Below are 27583 nucleotides of genomic sequence, written 5' to 3' on the forward strand. Positions count from 1 at the left end.
AGGGAAAAGAGTACACAAAGTAAGAAACCAGGACCCCCGGGGGGCAGCAAACCACCCGAGTCCATCTGGGAAAGGCAGTTTCAGCCAAGGGACATTCAGGGAGGTTTGGCTCCCCACTTCTGCCTGAGCTTCTCACCAAGAGCCAGGAACAAAGACCATTGCTCCCCACTCGACATTTATTAAGGAAATGTTAAAAATGTTAAAAATAAAAAAAAATGTTAAAAAAAAATGTTAAAAAGGAAAGATCTTTTACTGAAGCAGAAGAAAGGACACCTGGAATTTGGCAGAAGGGAAATCTTTTATATAAAGATAATACTATCAACAAAACCATCAGGGAATACTGACCTCTAACTGCTAACAGAAGAAATAAATCAGTTTTTTTCCCACCTAGAGCAGAGAGAGGATTAGAGATGAACAAGAGTTTCAGATAGATACTATATGAATCAAAAAAAGAGGCTTAATTGAAGATATTCTGATATGTCAAAAAACAAAAGCAAAAGGTATTCATCAGCAAGGTTTTTTTTCTGAGTAGTTCTGAGAAGTTTTTTGAAGGGAAAATATTTTCCTAACCAGCAAAAGATAAACAAAAAGATACTTTGTCTTCGCTTTGTGAAATACTTATTAGTTGTCTTAGCTGCTCTCTGTCTTTCTACTGGCCATCACACTTCTGCTGCTCTGGGCTTCTCCTTTTCTGCAGATTTCCTTCCTTCTCCCTGAGTGCTTTTTCCATTAGCTTTCTAATATTTCACTTTTAAAATAAATATAGAGAAACTGCTGCTTGCCTAGAGCATTCCCAGGGGCAGCTATATAGGAGTTTCAATGAAATGCTGCTTCCTGGGTCATCAGCATGACCTGACTTTTTTTTTTTTCCTTTCATTTTTTCTTGTCTTCATAAAGTCAAACCAGAAAAGACACAACATTTAAAAGCCCTGTACAGTGGAAAACCTGTACGGTTGAAACTCAGAACTGGATTTTCAGCAAAAGAAGACTGCTGAGAAATGGTACCATAATAAATTATGAAATCTGAGTTTCCAGGTAGCCTGGATAGCTTTGGTAGACTTTAATTAAATTACTTTAAAATACACAAAATGCATCTTTGTTGTTAAGAAGTGCAACAGTATCCACTGGAATGCGATTTACATCAAATTATTTTGTATCACTCTGCAGCTTCAAATTTTCACCCTCTGACCTCCCCACTGAGGAAAATTATGAGGAATTTCACAGTTAAAGAATGAGTGAAGGTACAACTACTTGCTTTTGGAATGGTCAAAGATGCAAGACAGCTGGCTGTATTTATTAAATACACACTGTAGTAATTAATTTAACCTCATGCTATGGGCTTTTACTTCGAGAATGGCCTCTGCCAGACTAGACCCGACAACAACTGGGCTCTAATCCTATGCATTGCATACTTTCTGGACAACCTTACACAAAGCCAAATCCACAAAAGCTTGTGACTTTCACTATATCTTACTATAGCTCCCATATTTTGTTGTTGGGGGTATTTTTGTTTGTTTTTGTTTTGTTGTTTTTGTTTTTTTTTTTTTTTTTTCTAATCCAAGCAATATAAAGCAGTTTCCAGCTCCCTGCATCATTGTAAGGTAGAGAAATACTATTGTACTTAATTTATATTTAGGCAGTGGGAAATTAAGGGATCTGATCAAAGATGCGCAGAAATAGTCCAGGAGACAGTTGGAAAGCAAATGGGAGAAAATGGAGCAGGAACGATCCGCTCTGGTGGATTTCATTCTTCTACAGGATCCATTCAGTGCCTAGTCATTCAGGCTGGAATGAGGGTGCACCTACCTGGGTTTGAGTGCAATCCCTCTGCCGTATTAGGAACACTGTAAAGCATGAAACTTCTACAAAACATATGCAAACCCATTTCTTAGTTGCTGCCCAGCTATGAGTAAATCCTCATTCTTAGCTGCTCAGAGAAAATACAGAAAGTGAAAACAGCTGCTGGAGTTGCTGAAGATGCTGAGGAACTGTTGGATAAAATTCTGATGGCAATTAATAAAATCAGGCTGCATCCTGCATATGCAACAGAAGGAAGCCAGGGGGGAAAGTGCAGGAAGAACTCATACAAGATGGTAGTTGAAGTAAATGTGTTCCTCTAGATCTTTATTCCCAAACTACAGCTGTAAATGGGTCCACAGAAGACATCTGAGATAAGATTAAAATTTCCAGATCTGCCTGTAGAATCAGCTCCACGCTGACCCCTCAGTAGTGATCTCCTCCTCTGAATTTAGGCAGTGTTTTTTGTTATTATTTGTGATATTAATAAAGGAAGGAGCTTATTATTTCCTCCCATATATGTCCCAAATGCCCACAGTATCCTTTTCCTTTTTTTCCTCTATACAATTGAAGGAGGTCACCTTTGGTGAAAAGGCCAAATGGGCTTTGATTCCCTTACAGCTTCTGCAAGGGGATGGAACCTGCCCTAATAAGAAAAATCTGTTACTGTAAATCCAGGCTTGTTATCGGTTTACAGCCTAGACAGAAGACAGTGAGAGGATCTGTGAATGTGCAGCAGTAAAGAATGATACTACAGAAAACAAAAAATGTGTGGACAAGGACTGAGGATAATATCCTACTGGGGAGGCACGGTGTGAAACTGGGAGACTTTGGGCAAAAAAAGAGCCTGGTGCTCAAGAAATACAGTTTGAAGGAGGGTTTCCAGAGTAAGTGGAGGAGGAACAAATCTGGAGTGAGAAGCAGAGGACAAGGCAGTGTTAACAGGGCAGACAGTTTAACGCACCAGCTGTATACTTGGGGGAGCTGTGAACAGGGAGGCTAGAAGGCTACAGAGCGAGGAGGGGGACAGAGGGTGGCTATGAGTGCAGCCGGAGCTTGCTGGAGACTAAATGAAGCTCAGGGGTTAAGGGAGGGTAAGTAAAGTCACTGACCTCTGAGGAGTCTTCAGAAAAACCCAAATTTTTCTGTGTGCTTGAATTTTTCTGTTCGCTTGAAAATTCTAATTGTACAAAGGCCAGTTGAAGAGCCTGTCCTGCAAAGTTAATAAGCTCAAAAGGCGTCATGAAGCATGCAGCTCCTTATCATTTGAGATCTCATCGGAGGGAGGAAAATAGGAACAGGATGATAACATGACTCATGACTTTCCAATATTAGGCATGACAATTCTGCAGTTGTAGAGGCTGAGACTTGTGTACCCTACTTCTAACTTTGAAATGAAATAGCTAAAATTGCCAGTGCAGCTGGACAGGGTATGTGCTGGTTTGTCTATTCTTTCCCCAAAGCCACACTTAGTGTAGAAAGGCAGCCACAGAGGTTGGTGTTCAGCTGCAACCTACACTGAGTAATTATAATCTGAAACAGGATTTCCTTACCTGTCCCGGTTAACATGCCACACTCAGACAGCATTACACACACTTAAACCCAGCCATCTAAAATAAAGTTGTACCTGCAGCTCCTCCTACTCAGGGAGGTTGTTGTTACTACCAGATACTTGGTATACAAACAGATTTCATTGAATAGTGGCAAAAGGAAAATCTGTAGATATAAAAAAACCACTAAGGCAAAGTGACATCAGAGTGATGTTTCCTTCAATCACCTGTAGCATCAAATCTGTTATGAGGCTGCTCCCCTCTTCAGTGAGGAGCAAGATGAATTTAGCTGAGCATTGGGATGGAAAACTTGCTCCACCTGCGCAGCATTAAGTACCAATATTGCATTAAAGCCAGGGATGGGGCAGGGAGCATGGAAGGATAAGGAGAGCCGGCTGCAAGGTGGGGAGATACAAGACAGAGAAAAATTAAGTGTTTCAACAGCATTCACCTGAAAACTCAGGAAGGTTGAAAAGCCTGACATTTATTGCCAGTGAAGCTGCTCTGGAGGTGCTGATCCCAAACTCACTCAACATGATGCATCCCTCATCCAGAGCTGAGCTTTGGGCAGACCTAGGAATACTCTTGAGCCAATCGCTCCAAAAAATCCATGCCTAGGTTTACAGTTGTTGTAATCCAGAATTCAGAAATGCATTTTGCTGGATAACTGCGTCTGGCAGAATCTGTGAAAAGCCTCAGACTGCCTTGACATGTGTACTGAAGGCAGGACTGGACAAAGCAGGCTTTTTCTCTGACATCAAGCATATATTAAAAATACTGGTTTTAATCTTCTGGCAGTATTAAGGGAACATTTTTTTCTTAATGGCCAGGTTCATTTAAGGTTTTATATGGAAACAATTAAGTAGGGAGCTCTTAAAAAAACCTGATACAGTATAAATATTTAATCCTTAAATAAAATATTTGGACCTTGCTCTACTATTCTCAAGCCTAGTATCCCATTAAGCTCATGGAAATGCAACAACAGGAGTTACAAGGTTCTGTCCCTGTCCCTAAGACATTGAAGGACCTCCTCCGCAGGCCAGGTGTTTAACAAGCATATGCATAGACAGCAATACACACGGCAGGGTTCAAGTCCGAGTCTCCATGCACATCAGCAAAGGTTACACTCACGCATGGGCATCTGTGGGATGCAGGGGATGAGGTCTGCTGGTCAGAACGCACTGCAAAGGTTCAGTCAGTGGCAGCATGTTGCAGCCAGCAAGGCATTGCTTGTACCAGGACTTTCAGAGATAGACAGCATATGACTGCTTTTATAGAAATACTTCAAACCTTGGAATGCTGAAAAAACTGACTGACTTCATGATGGTACATTATTTACCATTTCATCTGAGCATGGATGTTCAATCTTTCCTTGAATTTCTCAATTCCAAATATTACTGCAAAATAAAATACTCATTACCTCATTAAAATAAACCCCTTGCTGTGCTCAGAAAGAGACAGAAATAGGATAAAATCCTGTGACAGGCCTGTCACTTATTTCATAATTGGGTACTTACTATATTTCTTGTTGATTAAATCAGAACAACATTAAAGGTACTTTAAGAAGTTTCCCATCCTGAAAACTGTTGATTTCTCCGACATGAAAGTTAAAGCCATTACAATACCCGGTGATCCGATCGTACTATGTGTTCAAAGGGGCCTTCCAAATGTGTTTGTGCAAAGGAACATCTGTTCAGGCAAGGCAGCTTTCCAAATCTGCTCATTTGCCTGGCTGCCCTACCAGCTACACTGTCATCCATCACCTGCCACCAAAGCTGTGAATGACCAAAAAGTTCATGAAAGAAAAATGGTCTTATCTTACAGCTGCCCATGGACAAATCAACTGTGTTTGAAAATATTTGCAACACTTTACCTCCCAGTCCCTTCCTGAGATGGACAGATGGTGAAATACGCACAGACACAAAAATCCTGGCTCCAATGCAGGCAGTGGTGAAGGACTGCTCCTTTCAACAGGACCAAGGATTCACACCGTGTCTCTGAGCTACCTGATATTTGTCACCACCACAAACTCCTCTTCAGCCTTTTGCAATAGCTTGGAAAAAAAGGAGTGGATTTGCCTGTTTTAAGTTGCAACAGTCATCTAACTGGGAGGAGACTCAAAAATCTTTGTTGCCCAAGACAGCTCATGTGGCATTGAAGGAGTTACTTCCTTCTCTTCAGCAAGGCCCTCCTTGATCCACAGTGAAGTGGTCTTCTGTTGGAGCACATCTTTGACTCTTCTGGTGTGGCAGACACACTCGTTTTGCTGAGCACCAGCTGTGCTCTTCAGAAATCTGATGTCACCATCAATGGCTGAATTGCTATGATTCTCTGCAGTGAACCAGCTGTGGTCCCTCACAGCACGAAGTATGGCAAGTCCTGCATAACTGCATGTGAGCAACCATCGCGTTAACCATTGGGTTACTGGCCAGTTTTAAAATTTTTCATGCAAATAGAAATGTGACCACTCAATCTGTCATCTTGCTGCTGGCAACCCTGCCTCCTGCGATAGCATACCTGTAACCCTTCTCCTTCTTTCCCAGCTGTTAGGGGTTTTTTTAATCTGCCCCAGCTCAAAACACAGCGGGGTGTGGGGCAGAAGTAGCAGGAACCACCAGGAGCCCTGGGTGACTGAAGAGCTATGGAGAAAAGCACAAAGCTCACTGGCAGTGAACAAGAAATATTGTAAAATATTTTGAGAACATAGGAAGAGAGGAATGGAAAAGAGGGATGAAAGCTGACCTTGCTTCTTCAACTGAATCAGCAGATTGCAGCTAGAGAGGAGGGACACGTTTGTATGCAAAACAATAAAATACCGCCAGCACACATCATTCCACATGTACCATCCTTAACAGCACTCTTCACACAGTGCTCTTCTGTTACGCACAACAACCAGATCCTTTGTTTTTTTAATAAAAAAAAACAAAACACCAAAACACCAGTGTAAGAAAACAACAAACCAACCCCAAAAGACAATCCCTTCTCCCCACAAGACAATAATAATGCCTGAAGGCTATCCCAATACCGTCAGTACTCTAGAGAAACGATACACTCACCACAGCAAAACAGTTGGCTTTCTGTAGAGCTGTGTTTACCAAATCCTTTCATTTGTAACACCCGAACCACCAGCCAAGGCAAAAACGGAGCAGACCTGAACCTTGCAGCAGAGGATTGCAGCAATGCCCTGGTCTAGCTGTGAGCAAGCTGCTTTCAGAATTGGCAGTGATAAAATCAGCTCCAGGCAGCACTGCTCCTTGCTTAATTAACATTGCTCCCATAACCCATGTGCAATGCTGCCAGCTGACAGTTTTGAACGTACCTTTGAAGATCTCAGCTCTGAACGTCCCATGGCATTGCTGTGACACAGACGGAAGTACCAGCTCAATGACTGCTCTTCAGGTGGTGCAGCACAGACATACCCTTAACTAACATAACCTCTTAGCTGTCTTTTTCTTTTTTTTTATTGTCTTGATTTAACAGTGATCTCCTTGCACAAGGGACAGAGAGCACCTTAGCCAGCAAGTGCCACAAAAGTAATAGACTTGGAGCAAACTGATCCTCCCACTTGCCTGAAGTCAAGGGGAGCAATGAATGTGGAGGCATGCACAGTCGGTTTTGGATTTGTGTGAAAAATGCCACAGCTGGAAAACAAACAGACGTGAGAGAAAGAACATAAATGCGAATATGTGCAACTTCAAGGGCTGCAAAAGACTTAGAGCTGTAGGCAGCTCCTTCCTATTCTACATTCAAGGAAACGGGTCTTTGCAGCAGGGAGACAATTTCTCTTCCAGACCAGGAAGACTGCTAACTTTTAATCCTTATTTTAGCAAAAGCAGCCTTTGACTAGATGAAATGATGTCACCTTATGAAGGTATCAAAATGAACTCCACGCCTCTGCCATTTCCTGGGCGTACCTGTGGAACGGCAGCATGCCCTGTTCACTAGCAACACCAGAGAACAGTTTTGTAAAGATAGCTGAAAAAGCTCACCAACGCAAACACACAAAAAAATCTCCCAAATCTTGTCAGATTCTGCCAGGAGTTTGCCAAGCAAGTTAGGGGTGGTGGGATAGTGGCAGGTTTTCCTCCTCCTGGCATTTTCAGGATAGATCTTGTCAGTAAGTCCAAGAAAGCTGAAATAATAAAACTTTTTTTGCTTAGTCACGACTTTATTTGAATGTAGTAAATGTCCTGATGAGCAAAGTGTGTAACTACAAGGGTAAATTCTGCTTGCTAGGAAGTCCTTCCACATGGGTACCCTTGCAGCGGCAACGGGGCCGGAACAGAAGATTCTCACAAGGAAAACAAATGCAGCTTGCTTAGGAGGAAATGCAGCTGGGATAAAAAAAAATCAAATAACTACTATTAATAGTAGAAGGGTTTTTTAAACAACGCAGTTTTACTCAGTGCTGGTATTTAGAGGATTTTGGAAAACCTGTCTGTTATCTTTTTCAAAGTTTATGATACTTTTAGAGAAAACTATTAGAATTTTGGTGATTTTCTCATAATAAAATCAAAAGTAGAAGTTTTGTTTCATTTATGGAATATCTAATAAATTTAGGGGGAGTCTTCCCACCCTAAAAGCTGCATGCCAGTTAGCAGCAGTGTGAGTGCTTATAGTGCATTATGCCTAAGAAAATGTCCCGAGGGCATAGTGACAGAGGCTTTAAAGCTGGTCACTACAGGTCAGCCCTCGCACTGAGGACTCTCCCCAAACTTGATTCACCTTGAAACAGGTATCTCAGCTATTGAGTCAAACCTAGATGGATACGATCTGGTTTTGGCTACGGAAATTAAAGTGCTTTACCCTTTTCAAACTAATACTTCACCAGAATTGCCTTAGGACCCTTTTCCTAGCCTCAGAACTTTAACAGACTGCTCTCCAGAGCCTGTGCCCTTCTGAAAATACAGCAGGAGGGGTCCCAAGCAAAACGGAGGAGGAGATGAAGTTTTGCAAGAAAAAGGGTGTAGGAGCAGGACGACAGCTGTGGTGCACTCTGTAATGAAGCATTATTCAGGTGCAGGGAGTGAGCCATGTGGTCTGATTCTCAGTTAACAGACAAACATGTTTCCAGCCCTGAGGGTTAGGAGTATGTTTCAAAAACAGCTGGCTGGCTATATAGGAAGTTTTCCTAAGGTGAGGAGAATTTTCTCAGGGCTAACTGAATGATAGAACTAGTACTCCTTACCATCTGCTGGGATTAATCAAGTCTACATGCTTGATTTAATGTAAAACCTGGATGATGCATTTACTAGGGCAGCTGTGGCATTGTCCTGGTGTGAAAGGAAGACTTTTCAACATGTGATGCTCTCACAAGACTGGGTATTTGCTCCTCAAGCAGAAATTGAAAAACAAACCATAGCATATTATAGAGTAGATTTTAGAGTCACAATTTCACTTGCAAAGCCAAGACAGACAAGCATCTAAACTGTCACTGCAATCTCTGGAAAATAAACAGATATTCTCCGATGATCCTAAAATGTGCTGGAAGAGGCCCCCGTTGGACTGCTAGGGACAGGTGGATGTGGCAGATGAGGGGCTGCAACATGGAGCTACATCCATATTTGTCAGCCTTTATGCCCCTGATTTAGCTCCCTGGTGTGCTCATCAGAGTACACCTTCACTGTGTGAAACAGGCTGCTCATGCAGTGTGGTTTCCTTACGGTATATTAAGTGTCAGACACGAGGTGTTGCTGAGAGCACAATACGCACGTACCTTGAAACACCATCCTCACCACTGAGCTCAGCCATCTTACAGTTAAGAGCAATCTGATGCATCCATTGACTTCTCCCCACATTTTGTTAAAAAAGTTTATAGGGAAGTGCTACCAGGGGCAAGCAGGAACTTTTGACCAAAATTTTCTTGGTGAAAAGTTAAGAACTTGGTGATGTCAATGGTTTTAGAGTTACGTGACTTTTGGTGCCAATTTCATACAGTTATGGTGGGGAAGGAGAGGATAAAGCCCCCCAGACCCTAAATATTTTATTTCAAGATTTTTTAAATGAAACACCTTTCCTTTACTATCTATTACTTTTGTTTATCACTTGGGAGGAGGTGGGACAGCAAACCTGAACAGTTTATTTTAACCAGAACAGTTTTCCTCCTCAAATTCACAGGCCAGTGATCTTTCCTCTCTGATTTTTCAGAGCTAGCACTGATCTGCACATGGCTTAGCCTGAATTCTATTAGCAAATAGTCCTTATCCAACAACTGCACCTTCACCTGCGTAAAACTGCCCAGAGACGAGCCATTTTCTTCCAAGTTTCAAAATACTGTAGAAAACCAACTTGTCTTAGGAAAGGAAAAGAACAAGTAGACTTGTAGAAGCAGATCCTTCTTATTCTGCCCAGCTTCCACCTTCACACATAGACATTACCAAGAGCAGAACTGGGGGTGCTGGCCCAGAATGAGGGATGGAAACATTTCCAGCCTGCACCGCAGCCCTCCACATCCGAGTAGCGATGCATTCCCTCTTCCTCCCCAGATGGGTGTGAAAATCAAAGCACAGAAGAACTGCTTGGGCTCTGGCTTCTCCCAGCATATCCACACAGGAACAGGAATACAGCCTCTTTGCTTATCTCCAGGCTTTTCTTATCTGCCCGTGCAAGTATCGTGGCACAGCAAGGTGGAGGACATTTAATAGATATGCTATAGTAAGCTGCAATCTTTGCAAAATGCTGTCAAGAGCAGAGATTCTTCCTTTCTGTATCTCCTGTGTTAATGAAACATTCCTTTAGCCATCTGAAAATTTACAAACTGTAGTATTGCTTCTGCTATTTTAGCATCTTGGAATAATAGGCTTGTATTATGTATGTGCCTCCAGCTCTAGTTTAAGACCATGGAGTCTCCAAAGATGCAATAATTTTAATAAAAAAGTAAATATCTGCTAACCTTGACTCCAATTATATTATCCTTAAATATTATTAACATGGCATCAGTGTTGTCTGTCCCCTGCTGGACAGGTGGCTATGGGCACCCTTCTGCTTCTGTACACCCAGCTGCATCCTTGGTTGATGTGAAAGCAGTGATGGCACAACTCACCTGAACCTCCCTTGCCTGTTACACCTTGTGCTCAACTATCTGAAATACAAAAATCTTTCCCTTTTAGTATTCCTGACTGTGCTGATCACCTCTGAAACAACTGATCTACAAAGCAAATACTCACCACACACACACAGTTCTAGGGTTCTCCAGCCCTTTACTGGTATTTACATGGTGACTAAATTGCCATCAGTAGCACCCGGCTTTGCTGGCAGCATTTTTACACACCTGCCCATCACACAACCCCTCCAACAGCATGTCAAGACTGACTGGTTATGTTACCTTAGTTTTATGAGTATTGCTGCTCAGTCTAGATGGTCTCTGAGGGTAAAGTGAGCCTCACACATGCAGCATGAAGATGCTCCCAGCATGGTGTGCAGCAGACTCTCATCCAGATGGACCTCTGCTGACCTTATGCAAACACCTCTGCGCTGCACTCCCAAAAGCAGGGAGGTGGGGAAGCCCATTGCATAGCCAACCAAGAGGCTCCAAGTGGTCTTGGCCATGTTCTCAGGCTTTATCACCCAAGGCAGTGGTCTCGAAGTCTTCAGCAAAGAAATGGCAGATGGCAATCATGCTCGCTAGAGGCAAAAAGGATGGAGAGAGCAGGCAGAGGAAAAACAGACAAACAGAAACCGAACCAGTTAAGTACAGAACATAACCAGCTTTCTCAGGTAATAATCAGAGAAAAGGTGGATGAGACTCACCTCCACTGGAACAAGATAAAGCATTACAGGTACCTGCCCACACACACTCATTTTGACTTGTACACAACCCATGGCTCAGCACACCAAAGCAGAAGCTCATTTTTGGTGTATCTTTCACGGACAACATTGATGAAAGACCAAGTACCTGCTCCCAGTTGGAAGCATCTGCTGAGCAAAGTAGTTGGCTGGCTACAGACCATCAGAATAATACATGTCTCCCAACAATGTTTTCCTCACTCGGCATACAGGTCTTCAAAACCTAGATATGGTAATAAGAGCAGCATTTCCATAGGAGGCTGCAGGAAGGAGAAAACAGTGGCAGCAGGCTCCCTAGTGGCATGGCTTCACCATGTCATCATGCCTGAAACACAGCTGGTGAAAAAATACCAGACCAGGTTGAACCCTTCACATTGCATGTGGAAATATGGAGCAAGGGAATGATTGTGGCACTGCCCTGAAAAGTACTTAGTGAGGCACTGATAATACTACAGAGCTCAGCGTAATGGTGCAGCGTATGAAATTTGTTTGGTCCACATGTACCTTACACTATTTGTTACATCCTCCAGTGTTTCACAAGTGCCCCAAATTACGTTAGGAACTTTGCCTTATCACAGGTGTGTGCTGCTGCACCCACAGAAAGTGGATAGACAGAAGAGCAATTTTTTTCCAAACAAACCCAAGATAGGTGGACTGAATCCATGCATCAGTGCCTTTGTAATGTAGAGTTTATAGTGCACTGCCCAATTATGATGGCCTGGTCTTGCTGGTGTGCAAGGATTAGCAGTCTCTTCCTGACAGCTACACCTAGATCACTTTCTCCCTTCATGGAAAAGCAGGGTAACAAACACTGCATCATACAAGGATGATGGTTGCTGTGACAAGAGTTGCCTGGAGGCACTTGCCTCAAGGAACAAGCTATCATCTTCTTCTATGCTAGCATGCCTTTGTACCGCAGCATGGCCCCATGCCATGTACCTGACAAAAGGAAAGCCCTGTGCCATGGAAAGGCGCAAGCAACCAGTACAACATCAAAGCTGCAGATTAACATTTTGAGGCTGATATAATGGGTGTGATGATAGCAGTTGATAAAGGGATAGAGTAGCAAGACCATGCAAAACAGACAGTGATGCATAAGGAAGGGTGGAGGATTACAAGATGAAAGGTTCATCACTTTGTTATTGCTGTTGCCTGACATCAGGATGAAAAAGGGTGGAAGAACACATTATGGATATCTGATACAAGATGCATAGTCTCTCACACTTTACACCCCCTGCAACCTTAACTCTTAATTACAGTCTTACTAGTAGATTAATCAGGTGAAGAAGTAAAATAGCTGGCAGGCAAAGTTTTTATATAAACACCTATCTACCAGTATCTTAAGAAAAAAGCACAAAGAAAACAATGGAAAGATATCGCAGCTAAGCTAAGCGCACACCATGTTTGTTAAGCATAAATATGCTTTTTCTCAAGGAAGACCTTTAACTTGTAGCCTCATCTTGGAGGAAAGAGAAGGAACTTACAGCTCCAACTCTGATGCTAATGATTTTTTCAGTGATTTAAGAACTTCCCTTCTAACAGTTTGGTATTCTGTGTGCTCTTGGGCTTCTGTACCTAACACGTGGAGATGACCATGAATCACGTAATTTCATGTGTGTGATTTAGGACTATGATTCCTTTATAGGTAAATTTACATGAGTAAAAATATCTCTTTTGAACAGGTGAAAAAGATGAAAAGGTACAGTTCTCAGCCCAGCTAAGAATCCACAGAAATCCAAAACCCAAGGAGATAACATTATGGCTTGCAGAAAATTAAAAGGTGTCTTTCTTCAGAGAAACAATGTTTTTCACTCTGTTAACCTGTTTCACAAAGTTTAACTGCTTGGTATAGAAAGCTGATTAAAAAAACCCCTATTTTCCAATTTGCATTGCTAAATTGCAGACATGGGTCCAGAACTCATCATTTAAGTCTGCACCAACATAAACCAAGAACACAGTTCTTAGTCAGAAGACCCCAACTGTTCAAAGCAGTAGCTGGAAGGACATTTTGACAGTGAAAGTATGCATATGTGGAAGAACATATATACCAATTAGCTCTACTTAATACTTTATAGCAGGAACAATGATTTCTGTATGGCAGCTTTTGTAATTAATTGTGTGTACCTATTGGACACATCCAGTGTGACACAGTATCACATAAGCTTTTATAATACCTACCTGGAAAAAAATAACCATACCTGTAAATACCATGTATTTGCAATCTTCTTTTGCTAGTAGGGAAACATGTATAGAAATGAAAAATCTATTTAATATCTGCTATTCAATAACAAAAAATAGCCACAAGCTAGCAATCTACAAGACACAGGCTTCTATTTATTTTAGGACATTGGGGGAGAAGGGGGAGCAAAGGATAAGCTTTCTGTAAATCTCATTCATGAAAAATATGGCATTACATAAAAAGCCAGTCACAGCAGGATTCCTTCCATTTCTCAGATACCATGAAATGTTTCTACTCCGTGTACCTGGACAGGCAGAATTAGGAAGTCACATTAAGAATTGTTTTTAAGAAAGACTTGTTAACAACTTCTAATTAAGCCTCCCACTCTTCTATGGTATTGCTATGAAACATCTTAAACGAGCGTTCAAGGAATGCCTCCAGCTGTCCTTGCCTGGCTGCTTTTTAGGTTTCATCTTTCACAGAGGCACTCCAGCTACTATGGATAGTAACTTAGTTTACCTCACAACTTAAAAAACCCAGTCACTGATTTTCCCTTCCAGCTAGTGGGCAGACATGATAGGTGACTGAAACAGTTAATTTCTTACCATCTCTGGCAGCTAGATTTGTTATGTGCACACCCTGCCCATCAGCAACAATAAAACTCAAGGTAGTAGCCAGTGATGAGCAAAATCAGCAGCTCTGAAGGAAGAGCCAGAAGCTACTCAAGTCTTCTTTGCTGGAAATCATTCTGCATATCTTAAAGATGTTCTTAGCTTGACACTACTGAATTAGCAGACAACAAACAGTCTTCTTTTATGACATCTCTTCCCTGGTTTTCTGCCACTGATTCAGATGCCCTAGACTGTGGCCAAAGACTACTCCTAAAAGGGTCTATGAATGACTGCCAAAATATAGAGGTAGAAAGAATATATATAGATGTATATGTTTTAATTTTCACAAATTAAAAAAGGTTCAGAAACATTGCTTATGCCAATTTGATCAATTTACTGCTTGGGAAAGGAGCCGGTTCATGCTGTGTACCACATTAGGTGTTGAGATTGGAAGGCAGGGAGAGTAACATCAGGTACCAGTCTGGAGATTTTACAGATGTCAGTACCTTCTGTTCTTTTCCACTTCATCCTAGCTTGGGGCAACATGAAATACATAAAACGGCCAGTAAATTGAGTAGACAACAAGTCTTGGCACTTACGTGAACTCCCATGTCTTTGCCCTCAGGTTTGATGTTGTAATTCAGGCTTGCTCTCACGGTTATCACTCCTACATACTCTATCTAAACATACCCCCCCCTGAAGTTTTAATGCCAGGATTCATTAATAACTACAAATCAAAATATTCTAATTTTCCTATTTTGGTAGATGCACAGTTTAGAGAGAAACATAAAATAAAACCAGAGTCCAAGATGAAAAAAACCCGAAATGAACAGCTACCACTAAATACAAACACAGTTATCTTTTCAGGATCTCTGAGAGAGAGGTCACAGAAACCTTGACGTATTGCCACCACTGAGACACAAGATGAAGTTCCCATGGTGTTTATTGTCATATGCAGTTTGCTTCTTTTCAGCCTGTCATGCTGGGATGCTGCATACACATAAAGAACTACTGCTTTTCACAAGAAAGGTAAAATACCATGTTTGGCAGAAGTTGAGGCAATTTTTACAGCATAATGCTTGGGGGCAAAACAAGTCTCTTCTTTCCCCTTCTATGGTGAAAATTCTTCAAAAGCTGGTAAAAGAGTGCATTCTTGTTCATCCTTTCTTACACTCACAGGTAAAAAAAATAAAACTAAAAAAATCCCTTAATAAATGAAAAGATCTCAGGAAACACAAGGCATATAACAAATATGAAACACACCCAAATGAAAAAAAAAAAAATTGCAAACCCCCTTCCTAGTTTATTCACCTTTGACTTTTGTATTAAGTACATTTCCATCCCTGAGACCTGCTAGAGAGCAAAACATGTGGGAGGATAATGGGACAATTAAAGTTTTATCAGGATTTTTAAAAAAGAGAGACAAAGCAGTATGCCCTAAATTGCATGACAAATGCTAAAGAACAAACAAAATTATTAAGTCAGTCTGAATACACAGTCTTGCTTGCACTGCGGTTAAGTGGTACATTTCTCCCTAATTCCAATAACCATTAACTGTAACAACTGTTCAACTGAACCAAAAAACTTCAGAGGTGAAAAAAACAGGGTTAGCAGCCTGGTAGGGCTGTAAAGCTCCCCCACTGTCTATCCCCTTACAGATGTTACACAAATCAGGAAAGAGGTATTTAGCTTACATGCAGGTGCACATACACATTGTATGGTCACGCTCTATTCAGTGCTAGTTTGCAGGATTACTATGCTCCTGTAGGTGGATAGTCAGTAACTCCTAGGCAAAGACTTTTCTAATCATTTGTAATTACTATTTTCATCAGTATTTGTATTCAAAAATGCTACTGTATATTCACAGCAAAATGTAAGGAACACCCAGCAGCTCTCAGCTGCTGTGCCTTTCCAGGAAGACTAATGGTGCCAGGAGCAAAACAACCCCCACAGCCCTTTAAAACAAGATAAAATAAAACAAAAAAAGGACGACAATAACCAAAAAACCTTTTAAGTTATGCCAAACACCTGCAATTTCAGGTCTCAGTCTGCCCCTCCCAAGAAAAACCCATAAATATCTTAGTCTACAGGTCAAGGATCCTCAGCAGGGACCCTGCAAGCTCTCTGCACCATTGCTCCAGGTGAGGGAACACTTGTAGATTTGAGGGCTGAGATCACAGCCTCCCCCGCGAGCTGCTGCTCCCAGGGTTTTGTCTCTTTCCCTCTCCGTGACAAATAGCCTCTTGTGTCAGGGCAGGTGATGCCAGCACTGACTACAGAGCAACAATGTTCAGGTGCTGCAGATGCTTCAGAGGCAGGCAGAAATGTGCCAGAGCAGACAATTTGCAAAACTGGTTTTGTTGGAATTTTTCTAACTAGATCTGATTATTAGATCTCCTTTTGCCGTATATGTAAATGTATCGGCGTAGGCTGTAAGACACAGCAGCCAGCCAAATGTCAAAGCAGTTTCAAAGGCACCATTCTGAAAAGTGACTTTGAAGTTAAGGTAGTTGTTTTCATTCTCCCTGGCACCTTCCTGATATGGAATTGTCTGATGTTTATAAATTCAGAAATTGTTCAGAGTTAAAAATCAGAAAGGCAGCATGACAAACCAAGTTACTATATTCTCTTCAAGCCAAACGGAAAACTGACCTTCCAAAGGAATTTTTCCTTCTGCACAGTTCCACTTAGAATCAGTAAAATACAAATTCCTAGCTTTTCTATTTCTAGTCCGAGCCTGACTTGCAAAATGAATTTTTAACAAGTAGCTGTAAAAACCTGATCAGTTGTCTGAAAGGAAGCCTGTGAGAGATATGACTATGTTCCATAATGTTATGTAGTTTTAGCTGTTCTCATTAATCACAGCAATAACACAGTAGTGCTCAGCTTCAAACCTAGTTAGGAATTATGGAGAGGGTGCTGCCCTTTCAAATGTCCAAATGCACATTTACCAGGTCTTGCAGGCCTTTTACATTCTAGTGAAGCTTTAATTCTAAAAGACGCAGACATATAGCTTGGTGGAAGCAGCATCTTCAGTCTTTCTCTGTTTTCTTATCTTCTCAAAAACAGCTTTGAGAGCTAAGCACATGGATTTTGCAAAGTGCTGCACTCTCATCTTCAATTTGTATCAGCTGTTCAGCTTTGAATAGCAGTTTGGTATTCACCATGTCAGCAGAACTGCCCTCCAGGAGTTGCATCTCTAGCCAAACCTCAAAAGAAAGAATCACTTCTTGGCACAGGCAGCTCCTCACAAGCATGCTCTGCTTCCTGCCAGCCGCTTTAGGTTGAGCCTCAGCCTCCAGCACTCCGTGACAGAAGATGCTGCCGACAGGAGCACCACTGATGCTCTCGACCCTTCCAGTTCCTCCCTTGTCTCAGAGCCATATCCAGAATAGCAGCAAAGGTCTACAGTGACCTAGAAGAGCAACTCGTGCTCCAGTGGGACTTTTAGGGCTCTCATCAGCTGGAAGGCATCTTTTCGCAGTCCCTTGACTTGAGCCTTGGAGGGAAATGCTCAGTGGAAGCTGGTTGCTTTTAAAACCCGTTCCACAACATTGTCTGTGGCACCCAAAGTTTACTAACTCAACAAGGACAGTGCAAAATTCCTTTCTGTTGTCAAACATCTGTTTGACTCAGATCACACTGAAGCATGTTTTGCACGCATGTGTAAAAGTGGTTTTGCTTTAATGCACTGCTTGGCAAGGAAAAAGAAAAACAACATAACCCAGAGCAAACCACATCTGAAACTAGGCTTAATTGCAAATTAGCAAGAACAGTTGAGTGGCAATTAGTGCAGCCACAATTCTAAGTAGGAGAGTCAATGGTTCACCACAGACTCATCCAAGGTACAAAATTTTTCAATTAATGAAACTGCTGAATTTTAGGGTACAGTGTGTAACACTTCCTGGAGCGAAACACAGGTTTTGTTTCATGGTTTTACTTAGGCCCATTGTTGACCACAGTAAAAGGACAAGAAATTATGAAAATATATTTCCTCTGAACTAATTGTTTTGAGAAGTCTTCCAAATTTCCCATGTGCCACATTAACAAATCAAGTACTGCAAGTAACTCAAGCATGCTATAGACTGCACCCTACATAGCAGCATGCCACTTAATAGAGTAAAACCAAATCAAAACAGAAAAACCTCATAATCAGGTTGGTTAACCCTGTTTCCACTAGAAGAACACAGCAGAAGCAAAGGGGTGAGCAGCAGTAAGTTTATCGCAGGAAGGCTTGTGAAGGCCTTGGGGCATGAAGTGGAAGGATGTTTCCAAGTCCGTCTTGAACTTAAGCTTAGCACTAATAAAAGCTCACACAAACAAAAGATGATGGTGGGAAGGAGGGAAGGGAAGGGAAGGGAAGGGAAAAGAGAAAAGAGAGGCAATTCATATGATGATAAAGCCCTAGGTCTGCTGAAATGGGTGCTGGTGGTCTATGGTTAGAGTAGTACTGAACTCCCACAGGTTCAGCTGCTATACCAAAATTGTAGCATCCCTTAGCCAGATTGCTAATACCTTCTTTTTCCTGGAAATGGATGTCCTTTAATTATTTCTGGCAGACTGCCAATCATCTTTAAGACAGGTCACATTATACACAGCTGCTGTAAATGCTCCATAACTGTTAGGATGCCTTTCCACTTCACGTATTATTTTCTGTACACATTTCTTTTATAGGAAATAATGCAGCTGAATTTCTTACATCTGGAATCCATAATTTTTTTGCTATGAGTATAGGGAGTTGAAAAAAATCACTACAGAAAGGACTCTGTTGTTAGGAAACCTCTTCAAAACAATTACAGAGAAATTTCATACCACTCATTTTTAGCACATACTTTCTCTTTGCTCAACTACACAAACTGGTTTAATTTCATTGGCCTCATATTTGAAAAATCACTGTTAGACTTTCAGAATGAAAGAGCTAGTAAGAGAACTCCAAGGACATAACACATGCCATAAAATAGCAAGGAATAAGTCAAGATGACCTTATTAAATCCATGATTTTGGGAAGTGTTCCTGTTCAGGACAGTATCCGAAGCACATCTTTCAAATAGAAACAAATCACAATGTTCTAAAAGGTTATCACCTCAAAGAGATTTAGGACTATATGTACCTGTTTAGACCACAGGACTTCACCTGAACACGAATCACAGGTGTAGACAGAAGACACACAGTATTCAAAAGCTCAAGATGCTTAAACATAAAAATATTAATAAGTAAAATATAATGCTGCCTGCAACTCCTATGATAATTAGCACTTTGAATAAACTTCAGCATCTTTGCACCTTACAATTGGATATAGACCACAAGTACTGCACATCTGCATGAAATGAACCACACTGACACTCCAAATGGTTGTTGTTGTGCATTCCCCCCTTTAGTCCTGCCTTTCCCTGCTAATAAATGCCTGTCTGCTTGCTCTTAGAGGAAACTTGTCAGACAGCAAAATCAAGGTGTTCCAAAACATCTCATTTCACTTGGGCAAACAGTGGCAAATAGTCATAACAAAGACTACATCACTACATGCCAGTCCAAATTTGAAACTAAAAACAATAACACTCCATGATTCTTTTTTAATGAAAAAGAAAACACAAATAATCGCTTTGTAAACCAAAACATTATATATTAGATGTGGAAGTTCTTGGAACAGAGACAATAAACATTCCCTTCTCAGGAAAAAGAAATAACCAAACAAACCCCTCAGGAGATGCCTATATATAGGATTGCTAAATCTTAACTTTAAAAGTTCACCATGACTGTGTTGAAACACCTGATTCTAGGAGTTGTAAGATTAACTAAGATGAAATCATTAGCAGTTAAATGGTGTTTATTAGAAAATCAAATTGCACAATGCCTACAATCTCACACTAGAAGCCACATAAAATAATCTGGTTTGAAAGGCTAACTACCCAGACCTAATTTGCTAAAAGGTGTTTAGATCTATACTTCTTAAATCTGAAGTTTACAGGTGAATGTCACGCGAGGCTGAGTAAAACTTGTTAAACTTCCCTTTCCATCTTTGGCAACGTTCAAAAGACAAGCTTAAAATGAAAACTGAGGAAAAGAAGAGATTGTAAGAAGACTGATAAATTAAGATTCTTGCTCATGCATGAACTAGTTGCAACAACTAGCTCTTCTCGTCCCTTTCTACTTCTAACATATAAGAAATCAAATTCTAGGGTACAAAAGAGCACTTGACCACACACCACCAAAAACTCAGTTATTTATAGTATCAGCTTTGAGCTAACACCAACAAGGCAAAGTATTCTGGGCTCAAAGGAAACAAGGTGCTTAAGTTTCCCTAAACCAAACAAACCAGTAAGATCAAAATGAAACCTCTACAGAGTTCAGCTGCCCCTTGTCATCATCTTTTTGGGTCAGCTGTGATTGTATTTTGCACCACGAGTAACCCAGAAGAAATAATAAGCTACATATTCTGGCAAGTTTTGTACCCACAGAATAATATTTTTTGCAATAAATGAATTACATGATTTCAGTGGCTTCTTCCCTCAGCTAAAAAAACCCCAAACAACCCCCCAAAAAAACCCTTGGCCTTGCTTATAAGCAAAATGAATTAACAGCTTATGTATGGAGAAAGTTGCATGATATTTAAGAACCAGTAAACATCATCCATCACAACATATATTGCTTTTAGCTATAGCTAAGTACTGTTACAGACTATGCCCATATTATAGTATTCCTGCCCTTACCAATACCAGAACAATCCTTTCACCAGTGTTTTTGTTGAATAGCCAGTTCCTGACCTCCTTGATTGCACATGAATTCTGCTTTTATAGCCTCAATTACTGCCGAGAAGACTAAAGATCATGATTTCAAACAGATTTTCTCGTTTGTCCTATTGCTTTCTTATTCAGTACTTTTTCATGGGTTTTTTTGAGGACGTGATTTATGTTTTCTGAATAGCTGAGCCTGGCAAAACTGCTGCCACCCGGGGATAACAGAATCCAAGAGGAATCACCTGTGAAGCTAAATCAAAATGTCTACGAGTCAGGCACAGAGGAAGGGTTCCAAGGTTATATGCTCCCAAATTATCTGATCAGTTTATAGGCTTCATTAAAAAAAGTAATATTTACAGTGGACAAATTTAAAAAGGAAAGTGAAAGTTTACTGCCCAGTTGTATTTACGCAGCATTTCATACACTTCCTTTAAGCTAGAAATTGAAGCATTTTCGACAACTTTAAAAAAATCTAAACTACTACTGTTGACAAGTTTAATACCTGAATGAAAACTATTTACTTAAGTCAATTAATAAACCAGCACTGTAACGCATTTCCCTTCCAGTCTGCAGCACATAGAAATTATTACCTACTGGCACTTGGAGGAGATGCAAGGCATTTTTGAGACATTGAATCTATCCATTTAACTACCAGGTAGGACAGTGCACTCCCTTTACTGAGCTTTGGAATTATTCTGGCTCACAAAAACACACTGATTGCCTTCACAATTAGGAGATTTAATAAGACAGTATAGGAAAATCAAATAAAGTATTCCCTTCAAACTTTGCCAAATTGCATTTCTGCAGTTCGCTGCACTTGGAGTGTGCAGACTGACTCCACTTCATGGTAGAAGGCCATAGAAATGCAGACTGCTGGTCTAATAATGCTTTGTGGTTCGGGTTTTTGCTGTCGCTTAGCAGTTACGAAAACAATCTACTTGGCAATGTCAGAATTCACAGCCAAGAAATGTGGTGAGCAAAGCAAAAATTACATTTACAGCCCTACCTTTTGAAGTATGAGCTAAGGGCTTAGAATGTTGCTATAGTCACATTAAAGTTGGAAATATTGTATTCCCTAGTAGGAAATCAGAACAAACATTGACACTTGTTTGTTTCCCTAAATCATCCTGCATTTTTGTACAAAAAAGATTTCTGTAGCCTGGTTATCAAGTTCTCTGCAACTGTAGTTTTCTGTAACACCTTTATTAACCATGTGAAAAAAAGTAAAACAAAAATCTTCAATTACCATAAACCAATGCAGATAATTCATTCTGCCAAACTTCCACTGCAGATCTAATCTAATACTCCTAAAAATAATAACAAAATGTTACATGACATGATCTAGGTTATTCCAACACTAATGTGAAAGAGGGACTCCACAGGAGCATAGAGAAAAGATGCAATACAGCAGGGTGCTGTGACCCATGCATTGAGTTTTCAGATCATGAAAAAAAGTAAGCATCCAACGCCCAGCATCGCACGGGTAGGCTTTGCTGGGAGGCAAAACCTGGCTGGCAGCAGTCCCCTGTAATGATGCCTTTTCAACTCTGCCAACTCTTGCCATCTGGTGTAGCCTGGAGCTGGAGAGAAGCCATTCACAAATACAGAATTTTAGAGGAGACCAACAGACGAAGCCTCACCTGTAAAGCATGGGACTTGACAGACTTGTGTGAATAGGTAGCTCACCATCTTCAGGACCCACTTTTAGGTATGTTTTTGCACATAAAAAGTTTTGCTTACAAATGCTGTGTTATCCTTTGTAATCCCATGCTGGTATTTATATAAAAATTCCATTACGAACAGTGTTCCAAATATGGAGCAGACTGTGTGCTTATTATATATATGAAATCCATGCTGAGTCCTGTGATAACTAGCTTGCAACCAGCTTAACTACAAGATTTAGAGGTAAAGGTGTGTTCCTGATACAGTGCTGCTGCTAATCACACAGCGACCAGCTTTGTTTCAAACATTTTCAGGTTGCAAAAAACATCCGTGCAATGTGATGCTCCCTGATGATAAAGCGTTACCCATTCGCTGCACTCCCTCTCCCTCTCCAGAGACACAAGAGATTTTATATCAACTCTACATATTTTTATGGCATAACAACAATCTTTTTTTTTTTTTTTTTTTTCTTCATGGTCTAGGATGCCAAGCACATTGAGAGAAAGGCATTACTTGGGCTCTTCTGCAGGGGCAATTTCAGGAGAGAAGCAAGTCAAGTTACAGCCTGAGGTTCAGATGAGTCTGTTCTCAGTAACTCACTGAAAACAGATAGAAGGGGTGGGATCGTATTAACCGGGTCACTTTGGTACAAGGGGCCCAGGAACACTTCTTACCTATACTACCCACGTCCCAACTTAAAAGCCTTGAATCTCTCAAATAAAACCCACTCCAAAGTCTAAGCACAAAGTGGGACTTAAAACAACTCAAACCAACGAGCTACATATTACAAGACAAACAGGAGCAAGAAATCCAGGTGAAGTTACAATTAATTTCGAAGCTACGTGCCTATCACTCACGACTGCAAACCCAGAGGGGATTTACCGGCTGGGCTGCTCAGAGGTGGATGAAACAGCAGATCATAACCAAGGAATTCAAACAGGTTTATGCTTTTGTTTTCACAACAATGACCCCTCGGCTTCTAGGTCTAATCGTGATTACATGCTATTGCACTCTTATCCTAGCTGTCGTCACTCTGTAATTTTTAAGCTAATTTCATAAATGCTCTTGCACAATGTATGGGGTTTAAGCATAACTAGGTTTATTTACTGTGATTTCTAGAGGCTTGGGGGTTTATACATGTGGTCTAACAATGAGATTCGGATTCACTGGCTCCAGTCGAATACAGTCCACTTTCAGGCAGCACATCCAAGATGATAGGTAAAAGGCATATTAGCAACAACAGTGCAGAGTCACCCAAACAGCAGGAGAGGCAGCACAGCTGAACCAGCAAACCCAACCAAATGCAGGCTGATGCCTGCTGGAGTGAGTGAGCTGCTCCAAGCTCTGACTTACTGAAAAACACTTGCCTGGATGCAGTGCCAGACCAGGTATAGCCCCAAGCTATTACGGCTCCCAGACCACACTGCAGAAAAGCCCGAGTTTTGCTGGTTGAATTTACAAGGCCCCACTAAAGGCTGACACCATATGGGTCAATACCAAACAACCAGAGATCTTCTGCATTTTGCCCCTCATCCCCTCTGTTCTCAGGCTCTCCGTGTTCTCATGGAGTATGGAAACTCCCCAGCTGGCAGCAAGCTTTTGGCTCAGACTGCAGGGGAACTCTGCAAAGCTGCTTTTGGGCTAGCACTGGCTCCGGGGGTTGAAGAGATGCATCAGCATGGCAGTGCAATGAATGAGCACGCACGGGAGCCAGCACGCCTCAGTGGCACGCTTCATCTGGAACGGGAAGTTGAGTAACGCAGCCCTCAGACAGGGCTGTTTCACCGCGCTGTTTATATTGCCACCACAATACTGAAGAGCACAAGAAAACAGACGTTTCTCAGCAAAGTTATCACTGCCCAAGACTAAATAAAAAACATCTGGAAGCCCCAGTGAAGATCACCAGAAGAAATCTAGTATCTTAGTGCTGATTTCCTGCCCACACTCTCTATTTAGACAGCTCTTGTGCATACACTTACTCCCTGGTTGCTGCTTCTAATTCTGGATTGAAAACAAATATGAACATACACATCCTCCTATTACATGAGATTTAAGTTTACACATGAAATGTTAGCCAGAAATATATTCTCTTTGAAATACATTTTCAAGATATTCCACATGTAAATAATTCATTTTTTCATATTTGCCTCCACAGAAATCTAGACTAGATCCTAATTACCCTCTTGTGAAAATTTATCTAGCAGAGGCAGAGACATCCCTACCCAGAATCTTTTAGTAAAACTGCCACAGCAAATGCTGATGCTTAAACTGAGCTGCAACAAATGTATTAAACCCTGAGAGTGAAAAACTGTGTTTGCATCTAGCAACAACTTCCTGAAATACCGATAAAGGAAATTTCCTAAAAATAGAATTATTTGGTTGAAATGTAAGTCAAGGTTTGGTGGGGGATGAATTAGAAAAGTAAGTATTTATTTCATTTCACATTAGGGTGTTCATTACTAAACACAGATATAATTTACCACATCTGAAATCAATGTCAACTTTTGTAACTACAGTCAAGGTTTGGAGGGAAGTGTTGCTATAGCAATACCAACCATAGGAAGGAAATCCACATCAACAGAGAGCATTATTTCTACATACCATTATTTTTATGGCATAGCACTTTAGCAGAAAAGGGTGCAGTAAATCAGTAGCAATGCCTATTTTAATCACATAGGTGTAGTTTGGAAAATATTTCATAGAAACACACTGAATAAGGAAATGAAAGACCATGACCACACATTATAACGCTTTGTTTCTTAGTTACTTCGGTGCTGTCCCTCGAATCAGCTTATGTCAGCTAATGTCAAGGGTTTAAATCCAGACTTCCCCAAACCGAGTCCTGGATTTAGAACATAAAATGTTTTGGATTTAGTTTTAGGATTTTTTTTCTCCTTTTCTCTATGTAATCATAAGCAACCTAAATGAGATCTGATACCCCCTAAACTGGTTTGTCCCCCAGCAGTCTCAGGTCTGCACAGTTTCTTGGCTCAGGCGTTAAGTGAAAGAAATAAAACTGGTTTGGGACTGGAAGTGATATAGCCACATTTGCACGGCCATACCCCTGATGCAACTGGCATTGGTCTTAATCTGGGGGTCAGGTAAATGACAAAAGGTGACCAATGTAGGACTGCAATACCTTTTCTTGCCAGCCCCAGGGAGTGCTGGTGCCCAGGGCATGCTGTGGCATTCCCACCCACAGGCTTCTGGCAATGGGACTTGGCTGTGGGTTGGGCAAACCTGGACTTTGGGTGTTTCTTTCTTGTGCAAAGGTTGACCCCATTCTGTCTGTCTCCACTCCTACCTTGGATTACCGATGAAATCATACTCCCATTATCCTGGCTTTTAGTTGACCGGTTTTTTGCCTTTCCATGAGTTGCCTCCTTCAATTAAATCTTGCAGCGCTCACAATTGCAGTCAGATTTAAAAGAAGAAATCAACTCAGTTGAAAACAACCAGTCATCAACACTGATCCATGAAAACAGATTTCTAATGGTCCTGACAGCTGATTTTCTCATGTGTCTCTTATTTTGGACAGATCAGTTTGAACAACAGATTTATATACAGTTCTACAGCTCCCAGCATACCTAGGAAGAGAGGAGTGGCCAAGAGAGATGTAAGTCTTAATAAATAATCTTAATTCAACTGAAATACAAATTAATTGGATTCCTATGGTCATGTGAAGATTGTGCTTTTCCCAAAGGCATGTCAAAAAGGCAGAAAATTTCAAAATGGCTAAGCAACATAAGCCTACCTAATATCCCATAGTGTAAAGGATGACTTGTACATCGATACAATTCAAGTTGATGGCAAGGAGGAAATCTTTGTAGAAGAGGCACTTCCATTGTCCACCATTCCAAATCCACCATTGCAGACACAGAAATGTCAGAACCTTACAAAATTGCACAGCCCTGCTGCCCTGGGCAGGATCTAACTACTTTGAAGTTAGAATCACAGAAAAGCTGGTTGGAAGGGACCTCTGCAGATCACCAGTTAAAGCCTCTGCTTGAAGAGGGACTGTCACCAATTATAGATCAGGTTATCCACAGCTTGGTCCAGCTGAGTCTTGAAAACCTCCGAGGAAAGATTCCACCACCTCTCTGGGTGAAATATTAAAAAAGTCCTGCCACTATTCCTTAGTGAAAAACTTTTTTCCTAATGGCCAATCTGAACTTCTCAATCTGCAACTTCTGACAGTCGCCCCTTGTTTTTATGATCTGCCACTCATAAGATTTCAGCTCCATAGTTATTGCAACTCCTTTTCAAGCAGTTACAGGATTCTACAAGACTGCCCCTTAGCCTCTTTTTTGGCCAGACTAAACTAGCCCAATTCCTTCAACCTCTCCTCACAGCTCATGGGTCCCATGGCTCAAATAATCTTAGCAGTCCTCTGTTGCATCCTCTTTCCATTTTTTAAGCACTGTCCTTTTCATTTGACGAACCTCAAAACTAACTGGAAAAGCACAGTACACGACGGTGATGAGGAGGACTGTAACTCCCCCTGATCGGCTGGCCACGCTTTTGGTGTAGACCACTATGCCGTTTGCCTTATTTGCAATGAAAACATGTCACTGGCTCACTTTCCACCTGGCAGCCACCATAATATCCCATTGCTTTCCCACAGATGTTCTCTTCAGCCAGCAGTTTCCCAGCCTGTACTGTTGCACAGAGTCCATCTGCACAGGCACAGAACTGTGATTATTCTCATGGAACTTCATGAGGTTTCTGTTGGTCCAAAGCTCAGGTTTCTTAAGGTCTAGCTGAATTGAATCTCTACCATTTGGTGTATTAAAATCTCTCTCCTGCCAATTTAATGTTTTCTATGACTTTTCTCAGGGTGCACTCTGTTCAACAGAGATGTAGCACTACTGGCCCAAGCCCTCACAGGCTACTTATTACTTGTCTCTTAATGGGACACTGAGCTATTGAAGACTACCCTTTGAACCCAGATATCCATGCAATCTATGGATCTAATAATCCATATCTCCAGCCCATTCTTCCACAGCCTCCTCAGTGAGAGACAGCAAAAACCTCACTGAAGTCAAAGTCAGACAATGCTATATCCACTGATGTCCCCGCATCCACACAGTTGGTCATTTAATTGCAAAATTTAGAACAGAACTACAATTGCATCACCCATGTCCTTCAGAATCCTAGCATAGATCCCATCCAACCTGCTGGATTTGAAGATAACCAGCTTTTCTAAGTAGTTCTGAAGGGTAAAATATTCTCTGTTTCCTGTGCAACACTGCTTAATTATGTTCT

The 27583-nt window shown here is 41.2% G+C and overlaps 1 protein-coding gene across 5 annotated transcripts in view; it reads right to left on the minus strand.

Moving 5' to 3' along the window:
* The window catches only part of FAR2 (fatty acyl-CoA reductase 2), a 148498-nt gene that overhangs the window by 107419 nt on the left and 13496 nt on the right, over nucleotides 1-27583 (minus strand). The window contains exon 1 of one of the 5 annotated variants that reach the window (XM_080391435.1): nucleotides 6404-18261. The exons of the other annotated variants lie outside the window; for them this stretch is intronic. The gene's annotated coding sequence lies outside the window, so the exon portion shown is untranslated. Of the gene's footprint in view, nucleotides 1-6403; nucleotides 18262-27583 lie in introns of those variants that run through there. 5 annotated transcript variants of the gene reach the window in all.

The sequence above is a fragment of the Falco punctatus genome (genome assembly GCF_963210335.1).
Source record: "Falco punctatus genome assembly, chromosome: 6".
In the NCBI taxonomy this organism is placed as follows: Eukaryota; Metazoa; Chordata; class Aves; order Falconiformes; family Falconidae; genus Falco; species Falco punctatus.